Source organism: Ascaphus truei, chromosome 5 (genome assembly GCF_040206685.1).
Source record: "Ascaphus truei isolate aAscTru1 chromosome 5, aAscTru1.hap1, whole genome shotgun sequence".
Classification (NCBI taxonomy): Eukaryota; Metazoa; Chordata; class Amphibia; order Anura; family Ascaphidae; genus Ascaphus; species Ascaphus truei.
In genome coordinates, this window is record NC_134487.1 from 122,462,528 (window position 1) to 122,480,544 (window position 18,017).

The 18,017-nt window shown below is 42.2% G+C and overlaps 1 protein-coding gene across 14 annotated transcripts in view; it reads left to right on the top strand.

Annotated features, from left to right (window-relative positions):
- The window catches only part of CDK17 (cyclin dependent kinase 17), a 170,706-nt gene that overhangs the window by 27,647 nt on the left and 125,042 nt on the right, over positions 1–18,017 (top strand). For 3 of the 14 annotated variants that reach the window (XM_075600555.1, XM_075600563.1, XM_075600559.1), the window contains one exon: positions 2,585–2,638. The exons of the other annotated variants lie outside the window; for them this stretch is intronic. The gene's annotated coding sequence lies outside the window, so the exon portion shown is untranslated. The remainder of the gene's footprint in view (positions 1–2,584; positions 2,639–18,017) is intronic. 14 annotated transcript variants of the gene reach the window in all.

Genomic DNA, 18,017 nt, shown 5'->3' on the forward strand with positions numbered 1-18,017 from the left:
ATAACACAGCAGCGAGCATAGCACATAAACCTAAGTTTATGCTCCGCAATGTGCACCGGAATCAGGAAGGTAAATAAAGGGAGTGAGAACCAATCCGGAGGCTGCAGACAGTGAGGTCAGGCACAGGCTGTGAGCCGATAGGAGAGGAGATTGGCTGCAGATGAAGCAGCGGAAACCCTTCCTGGTATCAGCTGGCATGCAGGTGGGGTGAGTGCGTCGCCAGTGAGTGCAGGCACTGTGTGGGGAGCGCGCCTCTGTGTGTTTTGGCTGGCGCAGACGGGGGTCGGCGGGCGCCGCAGGCACCCGCATACCGCGTCAGGTGGGCCGAGCCTAGCCGCGATTCTAACACAGATTTGCAATTGTAGTAAAAAGAATTGGAAGGATTAAGAACTTTAGTGCATTAAGAGATGGCACATTAACCTCTCCTTTGCCAGTGCCATTTTGTTGTGGTCCCCTTGGGCAACGCTTCCTTGTTTGCTTTAGGCTGAGATTATGCAGCCTGTGTGACCTCGCGCATAGCCTCTTGCAGCCCCAGCGATCTGTGGATATGGCTGCAGGAGAATGGGAAACAGAAATACAGACCGGCGCCTTGGAAAATAAAGTCCAACAAAAATCCAGAGCTTCTTTGTTCTCGTGTTTTAGATTAATTTTATTTTTATCACATTGAGTATACACATATATTTTATGCATTATATTTAACCGCTTTTTCCAGCACTTTTTCTTTTTTCTGGTGCAGGAGAATGGGGAGACTATCTGGAGGCGTGGCGGACGCATCACAAAGCTGGTTCGCCCTCATTGGCTGAGCCAGCTCACGTAACGCAGCAGCGCATGAAAAGACAATTTTTGTTTGTTGTTGTCTTTCCTTTGGCTGAACCGCGGCTGTGACGTGGCCAGCACTCTGTCGCCACAAGAAAAAACAAAATCCTTGTCTTTATAAAATGTGCTTGTGCATTGTGCCAGGGCGCGCAGGCAGCTACTGGGGCCGACCCATAGAGTATTTTTTATATGTATAAAAATACAAAAGCAACAAACAAATGTGAAAATATACTATTTTACATCTTCTTTACACTGTATACAGAAAATGTTAACACACTTATATCTGAACACCTGCCCATCGTGTCTCCCAGGACTTAATGTCCCCATAGAGGGTCGTACCTTGTGTGCGCCGTCGCGGCCACTGGAGACCTAGCCTTAGATGGCGTCAATATTTCGGATTGTAAAAAGTACCTATATCTGGGCAAAGTGTTTCAGTCTTATGAGTCAGAGGTTTACGAGAACACATGAGAAGATATCTTTGGACATTGCACACCAGATATGGGTTGATCCTGTGTTGAGAACTGTTCATAAAGAATTATACAAGCTTGATTATTCTGCACAGAAATGACCTGTTGTGAGATGGTTATCAGTGAGTTCACTGTGGGTTGATTGGGATAATGGGCTCAATGTCATCTGTCTAGACCTTACTCAATTGAGGAATGGAACCTGTTTGTCTAAATCAAATTAACAAAAATCCAACCTTATACCAGCTCTAAAAATATGCTTGCCTTTTTATGCTGTTTACAAAACTGATCTTTTGACGTTTGTGCAATGCATAAATGATTGGTCGTTTTTTGAATTTTCTGAAGTATACTTTATCTCTCCAGAATAAAAACTTAAAGCGGAGCAGCTAAAATGGTACTTATTAATTTTTAGGTGTGAAGTAATAAGCAAACATGCACCAAGTGTATTTTTTTTAATGCATTTGGATGCAGCGGTCTGCTCTGATTTTTGACTTTAAAAAAAAAATTTTTTTAAATGGTACGCTTGACTAAATCTATTCATTAAGGAGATATAAGCAGTTTAAATATTTTGTCTTGTGTCAAAATGGGTGTTTCCTCAGAGCCTAGCTCCAGAAGCTAGAGATTAAAAAAAAAAAAAAAAAAAAAATCTGTCTTGTAGACATTATTCATGAGTAAGGACCAGTTGGGCCAAGATCAGAGACAAAAATAATGTTTTCAGCGATTTGGCAAGCACTCCACTCAGCACCGATACTGCAACAGACTTCTAAACGAATCATACCTTTTTGTTGGGACCTGTAGTTGGACTTTTTTTTTTCCTTCTGCAATGTTTTCAAATGTTGTTTTTCTTCAATGTGTGTATTAAAGACTTTGTTTCTCAGATGACTTCTAACATGCTCTACTAGTTTTGAATTCTCAGGCCCCTTTCCCCCACCATGCCAGTGATTGGTAACCTTGCAATTGCCACTTGAAAAAAACCTTGATTCTTCAACCCATTTGAACTTCTTCTAGCATCAAAACCTAATCACTTGAATGTGGACCAGTGTCTTGCATTGGTAGAATTATTGTGCCTGGTCAAGTGTGCAATGTTGGGCGTTGAAACAATTAAGTGTGAAAGTTTTGTGGTAAACTAAGCCAAGGTTTTTCTCGGGGTTACATACATTTATGAGGGTTTTTTTTGTATTGAGGATTTACCGAAATAAAGTTCTGTCCAAAAAATGTGCTCCCTGTTCTCTGCAAGCGATGTTGACCATAACTTCTTCACCTTTGTGTTTCTTTTTGACCCATTTCAGCCTTTTTCTTTTTAGATCATACATTTTTTGTCCCCCACAAGGAATTATGGAGCCAGTGTTCTAGGCGCAGTGAGTGCTCTGTGTTAGTCGATCACTGAAATGTTTCCTCCGTTTAAATCTCTCTAACTCGAAAACGTGAAATGTTAATTCAATTTTATTAATGAATATGTAATTACAGTGTGCATAATGTTGGAAATGGCAGTTCTGTGCTTGTCTATTGAATTATATACTTAAAGCTTGTCTTTCCCTTATTAACTAACAATTTGCTATTGATGGATGAAACATATTTATGGCTTACAGTGCTTCTAATTGTGATACAAGGTTTGAGTTAGATTTCACTCACTTTGGGCGAGCCAACAATATGGTGCTGCCAATGATTAAAGAATCTGTGGCTCGTATGGTGGCAATCCTTTCAGATTCTCAACTTTCTTTTTTTTAAGTTGGTGTCACCCCCTTTTTGTAATCTATGTGATCTCTTTTTTAAAATGTATTTTTAATGTGATTTTTATTTATTTTTTAAATACCCTTTTATTTCCTGTTGCTTACAACACGAGTTTATTAACTTTAGATGTATTCCTGCACCAAATCAACTTTGAACTCTACCTATCATGTAGATGGTTCGTTTATGGTATTTCCCATTTTCTAGAACCCCAACCCCCCCCCCCCCCGTGCTTCCCACCAATGCTTAAAACAAAGGAACAAAAAAATATAACCCTAGTTGGAGCTGTTCATTTAAGGCTTGCCACTGTTTCAGTGAGACATAGTTTGCTATTCTCCCAGAATTCACTGCTTGCCTGTTTGTTGGTTTTCCATCCCAAGTGAGGACAATTACATCATCCCTGTTAATAGGGATTTTCAGAGGGACTTTCTTTTATTGAGGTCCCTGCTCAATATGCAGTGAAAACACTTATTCATGGGAGTGAAACTCTGCGCTGAATTCAAATGAATGGAGCTTAGAGCTTCACACACAGAAGAGTCTTCACAGCATATTGAACAGGGGTCTTAATGGGTACAAGGGATATCGTTTTAATCGGTAAGGGAAAAAAAATAATAAAAAAATAACATTTTTAAATAAAATGTCAAATGTTATCTTAAAAAAACAAAAAAAAAAAAACACTTGCCAATCGCTTACTAATTTACGTCCTTTAGTCCCTGTGTGTGTTATATAATATACTGTGCTCATTTGCATGCCATTACCCAGAATCCCTGGCTCCTATGAATGCATTGTACCCTAAGGGATGAGGCAAGGTTGCAGATCTGTCAGATGTGAACATGCTAAGTGCTATTTTTATTTGCTGTATAATATATATAATTTGTGACTAGTTCAATAGCTTTCACAGCACTGTTTTTTATTTTTTTTTAACCAGAGCAAATTGTGCATGGTACTAGAGCATGTCCACTGTAACAATGTGTGATTTATGTTGTACTAATCATAAATAGTTCAGCATTTTCATTTCTGGCAGCAATTCCCTGGCATCACTACAAAGCGGAAGCCAATCCCCGTAAGACCCAGTTATTGTTCCTAGTGTCTGCTTCTTCGGGTGATCTAAAGCAGGAGTTGGGATATTATCGTATTTATTTAAAGGAGCAAAGTGTGTGTGTGTGTCTCTAGCGTAGACTTGCTGCAATACGTGCTGCCGGTATCTCCAGCATGTTTAATGGTTCTGCATCACACAGGCCATTAGAAAGCCTCAACGGGCGACTATCGGCCTGCGTGACAACGGAAGTTTTATTTTCCATATTGCATACCCAGTCGGGGATGCTACTGGCATGATCTATGTAAGTAAATAACACAGGAAGCAGTGGGTTCCTGTAGCTTAAATAAACGTGGTTCCACTTCAGAGACCCCCAGTTTCCTACCTAATAAGGCAAAAACACTGTGCCGAAATGCAAATTTTAACAAATCCTGTTATGATCATGAGACCAACCTATTTTTTAAATTTTGTTTTATATATTGAATTTTTTTTTGTAATGTATGTTTCCAACAATAGAATTGCTGAATTTCACCATAACCAGGGTTAATACACAGCGATCTAGCTTATTCATTTTTTCCTATGCATGATCCCTCAAATCAATATTTACCCTCAATCCGTCAGTCACATTTGTAAAACTACACCCACCTGTGACATGTATATGTTGCCTGGGCTAATAGATGCAGCTAATTGGCTGACTCACCTGTGCACAGGTCCCTCAAATGAATAGTACTTAACCTCACGGTCACAATAGCCATCTTTACGCTTCCACCACCACCAAAGAAATATCAAATATGTAATTTGAGTCTTATGGTCCCTGTTTGCTATGAAAACTATCCACTTAGCACACACCTGTTTATAGCAAAATATGTCAGAAAATGCAAATTACAAAGCGTGCCACAGTTCAAATCAGAGCCCAAAGTGTTACTTGTTAAAGGTTCACTTTAATGTACAAAAATACAGTGCTTAGGTTACAGAAACAATACATGAATATACAGTTATAATAAATGCAGACCGTTTCATCTAAATAAAAAGGATGAACGAATCCAATTTACGTTATCTAACATTGATCTTCTCTTTTCCCAAAGGGTCTGTAGTTGAAATGTGAGATTTCACATGCTCCAGCATGGACACTCCTTTGAAATCGAATTTCATAACTCTTATCGGGTTTATATTTATTGAAACACTGCACTTCCTCTCATCAATCTCTGGCACTTTAGCGATTTTAAGAAAAGAAAAAAAAAAACCTTGACTTTTTGAAACTTTGCCTCAATATATAAAATGTCATAAATGTGTTTCTATAATACTTGGACAAACGCCATATTCACTGTTGCGTCTGTGTACTTGTATGCACGCCTGTATATGATGCGACAACCTAACTTCTGTTTTTGCATGAGAACAGATATTTGTCCTGTGCACCTTCTAATCATGAAGTGTTTGGCATCATTTGATTTGTCTCATTGCAACTGTTACAAATATTTGTTATTCTTGTGAATTGCTGTCAGACACAGGCTATCTGTAGATACAGATACATTTAGTGTTTACACACTTTTGGACTGATGTCTTGGCCACACACCCTGATACTCCACAAATCATCAGGTTTCCATTTATTCTAGTGTCAGGACAGCCATATTTCAATCCCCCACTTACAAAACCAGATATCTTTTTATCCATAGATCAGCACATAAAACTAGGCATGGACAGCGGTTTATCCTGCCATAAAACAATTCATGTATGTGAAGACCATTTATAATCGACATGAACCTCTGAAGTGCCTGATTGATAAATATACGGAATATCTCATGATAGGATATAGTCATTATTATATCTATCCATCTCTGGGATCTGACTGCAAACCTAAAACAGCTGCTGTATTTTAGTGTTCTAATATATTTAAGGTGAATTCTAAACAAAAATACAGATTATACCGTACCTTGCAGCAACTGTTTTTGAGAAGTGGTGTCGTTACCAAAGCTCTGCACTGATTATCTGATCCTTGAGTGATGTCATGGCATTTTACACGAGGGCTTCTGGCACTTGTAGTTAATCTATCTGTAAATACTATACTGTTGGAAGAGGCACAGTACTACAACTCCCAGAAGCCCTTGCAGAGAAGGGATATGATGAGCTGCAGCATGAGACACAGGCACAAGGAGTGGATTTTGCCTGATTGTTCCGTGTCTTTGTGTGTGTATCTATCTATCTATCTATCTTGCGTCATGCTTTAATCCTAAAGTGAAAAATAATTCATGTGGTTTACAAGTCTCTATCCCCGTTGGCTCCAAAGGATGAACCTAATGAATTGTGATGCATAACAGAGTTCTTTTGTATCTGAACGGATTGGTGCTAGTATAGTTAATGGTGCCAAACATTGAAGGTATATTGCCTCACTAGCACATTTTACTACACTGTGACTAAGCTGAAAGCATTACATGCTTTGCTTCAGACTTGCCCCTGTAACTAGGTCTAAAGTTGCAATTAAAGTGTGTATACACATTATTTAAACTCCGTTTTATTAACAAAGGGTGTTATGATAATCGGTCCTAAAATGGGGTCTAGTCGTGTTATTGTACAGTCGCCTCTCCCTTAATAGTTTTTCTTTTCTTTCTCCTACTTTTTTTGTCCAAATGGTTTAATTTCCTCTTTGTAAACAATATTTTTGTTTCTAATTAAACGCAATTGGCAAAAATAAGATTAACGCTAGAGTTTCATTTGGCCAAAACCACAAATAATTGATATGGCGTGTAAGGTAATTAGAAAGTACCAGGGGAAACAATGGTGGTAGGAAGGAAAGGGGAGTTGGCAGAGTACACCTACAAGTTACCAGAGACTGTTGGTGATCCGCATGAGAATAACGACCTGTTGCTAAGCACCAAACTCATTTGTCAAGCAGCACTGTTCAGATACATACACCAGTTACTTGCACTTGCTATAAAAAGCCACAACTTTTCATGTGTGCCTGTCATTTTTTGGATGCAGCTGTAGTCTGATTTTATTACAAAGGAGTAATTTTCCTAACCTAGAATACAGACCTTTCTAGCCCTCTTGATCTTCATTTCAAGTTCAAAACATTAACCCGGTGTCTCTCAAACCTCTCCTTAGGGCCCTGAGCCAGAAAAGTTTTCTGAGGCACAGATCCAGCTTTCTGTATGTAACTCCTCAATTTCCAGTCTATACTGTATGTGCTGGGCGGGGCCCGAGTCCTTCCTCCCCAAGTACATTGTAACTGGACCTCTTGAATAGTATGCGTGTGCACTGGGCAACCTTAACCCAACAGCCCTTACTTACTTTAAAGAAGAAAAAAAACAAGCATTAGCAGCAGTCTTTAAAAATAAATACATTTATTATTACAGTATTGCAGCCGGGTGTCTCCGTTAATTTCAGCTCCCGGGACCCCCTGCTTCTAGAGTAAATACCTCCTGTATGTGGTGCCTGTATCTCTTCAATTTAAATATCCTGGTCATGCGGACCGATAGGAAGCCGCAAGGGAGGAACTGGTAGGTTCCTATTGACCCGCCAGACATTTAAACGCTGCCATTATGTTGGACACACAGTTTCTCTTACTACAGAGATGCTTGAAATTAACAGTTCAGAGCTATGAAGACCCCCCAGCCCCACACTCTTCAATCCAGTAACAAAAAAAAGAAACGTGAAACCTGTAGGGCTGTTTTTGTTAGGCCTTGATTTTATACCAGCTCTGACGGGGCGGCGGTGCGATCCGGTGACTTCATCCTCGCGATGCCGCCGAGCGGCATGTTGAACTGCAGGCAGGAGACAAGCAGAGGAGATGGGGAGGTGTGGCCGTGAGCGGTTCCCCATCATTGGCTGAACCACTCACGTGACCGTCGCCAGAATAAAACACATTTTCAAGTCTTTTCAACAGTCTGCCGCTTTGCAGTTTGGCGTTGCATGCGGTATGTTCGCTTTAATTGGATTTTCTTTTTGAGATGCGCGTCGCCGGCCGACTTTGGTATAATTACGGCCTTACACATTGCGTCACTGGGCGATTTGTCCCTTTTAATCTAGACCCAGTGTCAAATGTAGAAGCCCCTTCGGCTAATTTTATTGCCATCTCTGTTCGCCAGAATGGCGCATAATAGCATTGCAGGCTTGTTAAGTGTGTGTGTGTGTGTGTCTCGAAGGATACTTAAGTTGCAGGAAAAAGTTATTTATATAGTACTGTTATCCGGTAGCTCTTTAACAGCCCAGCAAGTATCTCTCAACTGTTGTCTCTTCTCATAAACACACTTCTTTGTGTGTAGGAGATGCGTTTCTGAAGCGATCTCTCACTTTCTCTCTTCTTGGCTAGCAGTCTCCTACAAGCCTCCTTTCACCATCTGCGTGTGTCAGGTTGTCTCTTTAGCCCCTCTCCCTGTCACCTGAGCTGTCTCTCTGTGCCTGGTCTCAGACCGGCACTCCCTATCTCTGTGCCTGGTCTCAGACCGGCACTCCCTATCTCTGTGCCTGGTCTCAGACCGGCACTCCCTATCTCTGTGCCTGGTCTCAGACCGGCACTCCCTATCTCTGTGCCTGGTCTCAGACCGGCACTCCCTATCTCTGTGCCTGGTCTCAGACCGGCACTCCCTATCTCTGTGCCTGGTCTCAGACCGGCACTCCCTATCTCTGTGCCTGGTCTCAGACCGGCACTCCCTATCTCTGTGCCTGGTCTCAGACCGGCACTCCCTATCTCTGTGCCTGGTCTCAGACCGGCACTCCCTATCTCTGTGCCTGGTCTCAGACCGGCACTCCCTATCTCTGTGCCTGGTCTCAGACCGGCATTCCCTATCTCTGTGCCTGGTCTCAGACCGGCACTCCCTATCTCTGTGCCTGGTCTCAGACCGGCACTCCCTATCTCTGTGCCTGGTCTCAGACCGGCACTCCCTATCTCTGTGCCTGGTCTCAGACCGGCACTCCCTATCTCTGTGCCTGGTCTCAGACCGGCACTCCCTATCTCTGTGCCTGGTCTCAGACCGGCATTCCCTATCTCTGTGCCTGGTCTCAGACCGGCACTCCCTATCTCTGTGCCTGGTCTCAGACCGGCACTCCCTATCTCTGTGCCTGGTCTCAGACCGGCACTCCCTATCTCTGTGCCTGGTCTCAGACCGGCATTCCCTATCTCTGTGCCTGGTCTCAGACCGGCACTCCCTATCTCTGTGCCTGGTCTCAGACCGGCACTCCCTATCTCTGTGCCTGGTCTGAGACCGGCACTCCCTATCTCTGTGCCTGGTCTCAGACCGGCACTCCCTATCTCTGTGCCTGGTCTCAGACCGGCATTCCCTATCTCTGTGCCTGGTCTCAGACCGGCACTCCCTATCTCTGTGCCTGGTCTCAGACCGGCACTCCCTATCTCTGTGCCTGGTCTCAGACCGGCAGTTGGACTCCCTTTGTGTCTCAAACTGAGTTTGTTTCAACATTCTATCTGGTTTTTTTCTTATCCAATCCCGAATCTGTCACTTGTTGGCAGACAGATCAGGGACAGTATACGGGGGGGCGGGGCATAAAAAAAGATCACCCAGAAACCCTTTAAGTGGCCGAGCGTTATAAAATATGTAAGGTGGCTTGCACTCAATCTGAAAAAGTTTGGGTACCTGCTTTGTACTATAATATCAGCCGTCCAACTGTGAGCAAGATTTATTATTTGCCAAACTCTATCTGAATTATGCTATCTTGCTAACCTGTAGCACCTGTGAATAGTGATGCCTTCTACTTCGCTCACGGACTGACACGTGACTGGCCTGGGACTGTACACTTCCTTGGCACTGGGTGAACAACCCCCTTCGTGCAGCGCAGGCTCTGTACTGAATCTATTGCTGGTACCCGAGCCTGTCTGGCAATTTGTGGAGGGGAGCTTGCATCGCGAGAGCAGTGGAACCTTCTGCGTTTGGAGACCCGGATATCTGCAGCTGCAGTGGGCTTACTAGCAATTGCTACAAGGGATTTCATACTGCATGGATCCGTTTTGAATTTGGCGCCAAAACCACTGCTCCAGGCTCTGAATAAGGGAGTCAACGGGTACTTTTCTCCAGTTCATTAACTGCTGGATCAGCAAGGAGACCAACTCCAATTCTTTAGATAGAAATCAATATGATTTATAGGCAGATTGTGTGGTTTCATCACCCACACTATATACACTTTACTTGCTGTGGACAAATGGGCATACATAACCTTTACTAACCTCAAGAGCAGCATATGAATACAGGGGTTTATACATATGTTATACATGCGCTTTATATAGTTAATTCACACGAATAACTGATATACAATACATATTTATGCAATCCTTTTTCCACATGTGTGATTTCACTTTATTCCCTTGATATACAAATTCCCTCTTTTTTTTTTTTTTTTTTGTATTTATAGAACACTTATTCTAGGCTAAACTGTTAGAAATCCTGGCATTATTGAAATCCCTGCTCTCTGATTGGATAATGGCTGGAATTTTGACCATTCAGTAGTGAGACGGAATTTGACACCCTGCTAAGTTTTTCAACCCATCGGCTTTGAGTTCTCATACATGCAGAGTGAGAGCAGCTCTCGGACAGGAGGCACCAGCAAAGGCTCTGACGCCTCCCCATCACTGCCTGCAGAAAGCTCCGCACAGGAGACATTTTGTGTGTGTGTGTGTGTGTGTGTGTGTGTGTGTGTGTACAATTTCCTTTGAATAAACACTCAATAGAAGCATAAAATGTAGAATATCGCTGACAAAAATCAATATGACTACAAAAGTATCTTTAAAAAACAAAACAATGTAAAGCCTACATTCAGCCAATAATAGTAATAATCCCTGAACAGGGCATCACTGGCCAATAATGCCTCGGGCCTTCAACTCTTCCAGCCAGGGCATTATTGGCCAGTTCGGGGATTATTACTTAAATATAGTAGTTATATTTATTGATACACTTATTATTTAGGCTATACATCCCTTTGTATTCACATTTTATTAATCTTACTAGCGCACTTCACAACTTTTTTTTTTCCCCCAAGATGAGGTACAGTGTCTCTTATTCTGTATCGCACCAAGTGAGAAGCGGAGCAGATACAGTCTGTATTCACAGTACAGGCAGCCCTCGGTTATTCGACAGAATCCGTTCCACAAACTGCGGGTGGACAGTGAAAACGTTGGAATGCGAGTCCGTTCCGTGGAATGCATTGTTATCCGTCGTGAAACGACAGTGAGGACCACCTGTATAAATATTTGTAGCAGGGGCTGCATGTTGAATTAGGTTACGAATAGGCTACAAATTGCATGGGTTATTCCTCCAGACCTGGTGTTTCCCGATGTCCTGGAGGACAACCTGATAGCCACTGCTTTAAACTTAAGAGTGGTTTTTAGGAATGTCATGTACCGCGCACTTGCATGTTTGTACATATTACAGGTCTGATCAGAGACATTCACTCCTCACTATGTTGAGTAGTTTAGGTCGGTACAATTACTGGAAACTCCACTATGCGCTTTAGTCTGGATTTAGTGAAAATGTGTGGTAATCATCCTGATCTACCTGGGCATCCACAGATGAGGCGCCTTTAGTTTTTGTCATCCTGCAGTTTCTATTTTACTCATTTTAACATACTTCCCTATTCTTTTTGTTTTCTTATACGTTTTCGGCTTGTACTGTAATTCTAATGTGTATACAGGAGGGCTCCACTAATACGGCGGGTTCCGTTCTGAAGACCCGGCGGAAAGTGTAACCAGCGATTTTCGTTAGATGCGCATGCGCAGACAGGCAATGCACCGTTCTGCGCATGCGCGACAGAAGGCAACCCCTCCATTCCGTGTATGCGCGACCCATGGCCGGCCCGTTCTGCGCATGCGCGGACATGGCGGCCCCCTTCTCGGCATCGGCGGATCACCGAAAAGCGGGGCCCTGCTGTTTTGTGAGTGTTGGTCTTTAGACAATTGGCCTAAGAGAATGTCGTATGACGGCATGCATTCATTTGATTGCAGCACCTACTTATGTAAGCCAGTGAGACTGCTTCTATAAAACGCCCCTCAAATGTACAGTGCAGCATTTGTGTCTCAACCACAGCAGATTATTTTGCACATGCTGCTCAAGTGAAAGCTGCTTAGAAAGAACTGGAGGAATGACAGAGCTTTTAAACAGCATTTTTCCTGTCGGCTTTGGTCTGGCACATTTGAGGAAATCAGTAACTTGGCCTGAAACCAGCCAAACAGCAACGCTTTTAGAAATGTCTTGGTCACTTGCCCATCCTGTTCCATGACTCGGACTGAAAAGCATGTAAAATGCAGCCACGCAAGTCGGGGGGGGGGGGATGTGGAGGTGTAATATTAATGTGAAGTCGCAACCCAACTTTGAAAAATAAATGAAAAATGTACGACTTTTATTTTCTATTTTACATCGTTGTTGACCCAATGATGTAAACTGAAGTGGTACTTTCAGCTCCGTTTCCCCCAACCGTGATGATGAATATTCTCTTAAATGGCACTGACCGTGTATGCAGCGCTGTACATAGATTTGTTTTTGCAGGCACAATGAATCACTGCCCTGTAGAGCTTCCAATCTGATTCTTGTGTCTGGGGCACAGGATGATGAAAACTTGCCCATGGTCACAAGGAGCGGTTTCGGGGATTTGGAACAGGCTCTCCTGCTTGAAAGGTAGTTTTCCATGAAGGCTTTAAATCTCCCTTCAGGGAAAGCAAATAAATTGTTAAATCTCGGGCCATTAAGGCAACATAATCAGTTGTGGCTTTCTGATGCACAACTTTACATTCTCTTTAAAAAGAATAAAAAAGTAATGCCAGTAACTTCATTGCAAAGTTTTTTGGGAGCTGGGACAGTGAGTGAGATTTTAGCTGGGCTCCCTTTAGCTGAAAATACTGGTTCAGCTTGGGAGGATCCTACCTGGTTCCCACCCTGTAGAAACAAGGGGGGGGGGGGGGGGGGCAGTTAGGTTGCTGCATTTGAATGCCATGTTTTAAAGCTGAAATCCAGAGAATTTTTTTTAAACTTCATGTAATCCTATGCTCTCCATTCTTGAGGCTGCTATTGATAGTGGGGTCAATGTAAAGTACCAGAAGACAGAAATATGTTTTGATGATGCAGCCGGATTTAACACAAGTTCCAGCGCTTAACCAAATCAATAGTGATACTATAAATATCATAATAGTTGGTTAAATACAATTGGTCAAAATGATGACACAAACTATATCATGTGATTTTAATTGAAGGCATATCAAAGTCCACCCTAGTGAACAAGTCCTGCAGTCAGGAAAACTCGCTGATTGTCCAAATTTTTTGAGGGGTGAGGTTACAGCGCTTACTAAGGCCTCGCGCTCTTTGCTACAGCATTTAAAGCTGCAGTTCAGTCTTTTTTTTTTTTTAAATTTTTTTTTTTACTTCAATAGTTTCATGTGGGCAATCTCTAATTAACTAAAGAACTGTATAGCTGCAGGTCAATTCGTTCTCCATGTATTGATAGGTCGAAATTTGGTGACATAATTAGTGAAGGGATCTGTTTATATTCTGCCTGTCACTCAGTGGAACCTCATGAATATTCATGAGCACTACAGCACTAGCTAGAGGGAGGGCAGGGCTGACAAAGGGGTGTGCCAGGGCTTGTGACAGGACATGAAGGGGCAGTGCCTTCGCAAATGGCTGTTAAAATAGAATACAAGAAAATTGGTCTTTAAAAGTTGTTTTTTTAAAAACAGAAAATGCTAAAAGTATTTTTTCTTACTACAGAACTGATTTATTAAAAAAAACACACATGCAGGATATTGACTGAACTGCAGCTTTAAATTAAATGCCGGGTGAGCGAGATCGAGGCCTCTTACCTTCTTACCTCCGGCGGCTTTTGGCGTCACGTTGCCATGACAACGCGGGGTCAATTGGCAACGCGTTGCCATGACGACTTGATGTCAAATGACACCGCCAATGCCGGAAAAAAAGAAGGGGGGGGGGGCAAACAAAATTTGCGCACCCCTGACATAGATAATGAAACAAATAGTCCTCTTTGGCGCTGGTCCTCAAGACCAAATTGTCACACGCTGAGATGTAATAAAAGTTTGTAATAGAATCACGCTGTGTATCGTCCTGTATGATGGGCGTTATGCCTTTTTATGATCATTCGGCCATGCCTGAACTGTCTAATTGGCTAAATCTAGCAACTCAGAGTGTGACAACACGCATGATGGCACTGCTTAAGTGTGAGCGATTTCATGATTAATAGCATTCTCTCCCTTCAATCACTGGGAGCACTATATGGGTATACAACCTTTACAATATACTAAGGAACAAACCTACCTGTGTGAATGCATACTGTTGAGCACTAATCACTAATTCTATTTGTGAATAATCACATGGCACAGATCACATTTATTATTATTCACATCTTTTACGTTTGGTATATTAGCAAGTATGAAAATCATTGTAGTATATTCGGTCAGCACCACTGATTATCATTGTGGCATTGCCTGATACTATACATTGGGAGAGGGAATGGCTCAGTGAGTAAAGACACTGATTGGCACTGAGTTTGAAGCAGGGGAACCTGGTTCAATTTCAGGTGTCGACTCCTTGTGACCTTGGGCAAGTCACTTTATCTCCCTGTGCCTCAGGCACCAAAAAACGTAGATTGTAACGTAGATTAACGGGGCAGGGACTGTCCTGCAAAATGTCTCTGTAAAGCGCCACTTAAAACTAGCAGCACTATACAAGAACATGTTATTATTTTATTTTTGCATTTTCAAATCACTAACTTGAGGATTATTTGTTTCAATGATATTTAAATTAAAATCTACGGAAACCAAAATCTATGTCACGGTCTATGATCAAGTAGCAGTCAGTCAGGTACAGATCTTCCCATCCCTGTTTGGGACGCCAACAACCTGCCTCCTCCCTATGTATATACAATCATCTACGCTCCAGTCTCCTTAATGCATACGGGTTCTGACTACCTTTTTTTTAGAAGAGCTACCTACTTGCCTGCAATGCTTCCGTTGATTGACACAAAAAATTAGATTGATAATCATGTTCTTTGTTTGCAGTGTCAACACCTTAGCTGGTATCCTGTAGCTATAAACCCTCTAGATATCAATTGTTGCAATTGGTTTGATTGCCAAGTTTAATAGATCAGTGCACTAGATGTGCAGTTGCATGCATTATTAATCATGTGTGTCTTGATATTTGTTCATGTGCACACATGTGAAAACATTTGTGAAATTCTACAGGTTGGTAAGAGATGGAATACTTTCACAGAAGCAATTTTGTTTTCTATCCCTTGAGGGCAAGACTCATTCTGACTTAACAATCTTAGTGGGCATCACCATTTTTACTAGTCTAGGCATATGCATTTCTCATCATTTAAATATGGGAAGTGATTTAATTGGATCAGTCCAACATTCAGCAAATTACTTTAATGCGACCACTTGAGGACTGAGGTTTTAGGAAAATGTATTATATAATTAAATTGTTGTTCAGTACTCCTACTGTTACATTAAAGTGTGTGTGTGTTGCATAGATCTATCCATCTATGCAGTTTTTTTTTTTTTCCATTTCACTAGTCTAATGGTAGAAGTTTAAAAACCCACAATGTATTTTTTTTAAACCAATTTTTAAAATCATAGCACACTTCCAGAAATGTGCGGCAGATGTTTCTATTTGTACAAAATCCCCTTGGTTATCAGACTGCAACTCTCCCAGGAAATCTTAATGCACAACCAATAAAAGAGCAGAAAGTTCTGTACTGCTACAGTGCAGGAAATATTTTTGGAATGCAAAATAAAAAGGATTGTTGCAGGACGGCCTAGATGTAAAATAACTTTCTACCAGGTGGCATACTGTATATAAAGCACACAGATATTTGGTCATGCCTTGAAAGTGGCTCGCAGGCTTATACGCTTTGGCCAAAGGGTTAACTAAATTACCCCTTTTCAAGAGATATATAGGTATTTCACTGTGTATGTTTGTCACATTGGATGTTTCTCCGGACTTCTTTGTTTCTTGTGGCGTGAAACACCAGATTTATAAGGGCTAGCATCTATAGGAACAAAACGGTTTATAAAGCGTACGGTTACTTTTTTTGGTTGCCAGGAGACCCAAACACAAACAGATCACCTTCCAACACGCCAAGCGCCAACTTAAACACATATCACCCCCTACCAACACTGACACACGCATCTGACATATTAGTAAAGACATACTACTGATGCCCTGACGACAAAGGCCTATCCAGGCATTTGAAGCAGTCCACGGACTGCTGGTTGGGAACCACAGAATAAATGTATTTCTTCTGAGGCTGATGTAGTGTAGCCAAGCGTTCCTCGCATTACTGTGTGATGTACACGGGTTGTCAGGGAAACCACTTTGCCTGGGCTCCCAGCATTCTCCCTGCATATGTCTCTTCGCATTTGGTCAGTCCCAGTTAATTCAGATGCTGAATTGCTGTCGTTCTCCATAGTGGAACAGCAACCAAGTTTTATCTATTTATTTTAATTAAAATTGAATCTCAACCCTCAAGATATCCTTTCGTTTAGAGTGTTTGTGAAATGTCGTTAAATATGGTCTTTATATCATGGGGCTATGTTGTAGCACAATTGAATATGGTATTGGAGCATGTAGTGGTAGTATGTGCATAAGAGAGGCCTTCTCAAATACTAGCTGCTAGCGATAAGCCATCACAGGCTACTCCATGAAAGGATGAGATGGGAGAGAAACTAGGAGCACAGCAAAAAAGGAGGAGAACTGGAGGCCAATGAAAAAAATTACAAAAATTTATTGAGACATCAACTAATTAAAAAGAGAAACCTCTAACGCGTTTCACGCTAGGGGCGCTTTATCACTCTTTGATAAAGCGCCCCTGGCGAGAAACGCGTTAGAGGTTTCTCTTTTTAATTAGTTTGTCTCAATAAAGTTTTGTTATTTTTTCATTGGCCTCCAGTTCTCCTCCTTTCTTGCTGTGCTCCTAGTTTCTCTCCCATCTCATCTGTTCCTGCTTACCTGTGGATGCACGCAGCTGTTACCGGAGATTCTGACTTACCTGGGATTGGATCGTGAGTACACCGTCCATTGACCACTGCTGTATCATCACTAAGGGTTGTCTGGTTGTTGTTGCGAGGGTCTGCTGGTTCCTGTCGGGGGACCCTACGACCACCGCTCCCAGCTGGTCCCCATTATATGTGATCGCCTGAAGGGCTTACTTTATTACAGTGGCAGTTTTCCCTGATTTCTAGGTGCAGTCTCCGGTATTTATAGGGTTATTTATGATGCCTCCGCGTGATGCACGCTGTCTTTAGGGCTAGTAGCGCCGGGCTCTGAGGTTCACTCCTCTACTCTGCCATGTACTCCATGAAAGGTATGCCTGTAATAGATGTGTTTTAGCATTAGCACTGGCTCAGATGAACCTATCATAACCAGCAAAGTATTGAAATGTTATGGCAAAATAGGATTTAGCTTAACATTAACACTAGAAGCAGGGGCTACAATATCTGCTTTTTCCCACAAATAGTGTAGGGCATACGGAGAGGAAAAACTGCCTTGCCTCTGCTTTCAACTATGGGTTAATGTTTCCTGCCACAAGTAGAGTTTTGTGCTGCAGTTTGACAGTGAAAAAAAAGCCTAAGTATTTAGATCAGTTTTATCAGCTCTGTGGCCAGGAAATGTTTTTGCCGTACGTTGGAGATATTCCCCCTTTATCCTCTTCTCCTTGGGCAGAAAGAAGTACTGCAGAATCCTGCAGTGAATATAGCGTCTTTATAAAGGAGCAACATATGTCTGCCTGCAGTAGAGGAGATAAGCACCGAATAAACCGTGTGTACACATACTTTACAGTCTGCGCTATGTATTTGAAATGATTAGGTAATCCAGACAGATGCAGGAGTGGCCAACTCCATTCCTCAAGGGCCACCAGCAGCAGGGTCAGGCTTTACAGATATCCCTGCTTCAGCACAGGTGGCTGTCGTTGACTGATCCACCTGTGCTGAAGCAGGGATATCCTTAAGCTGACCTGTTGGTGGCCCT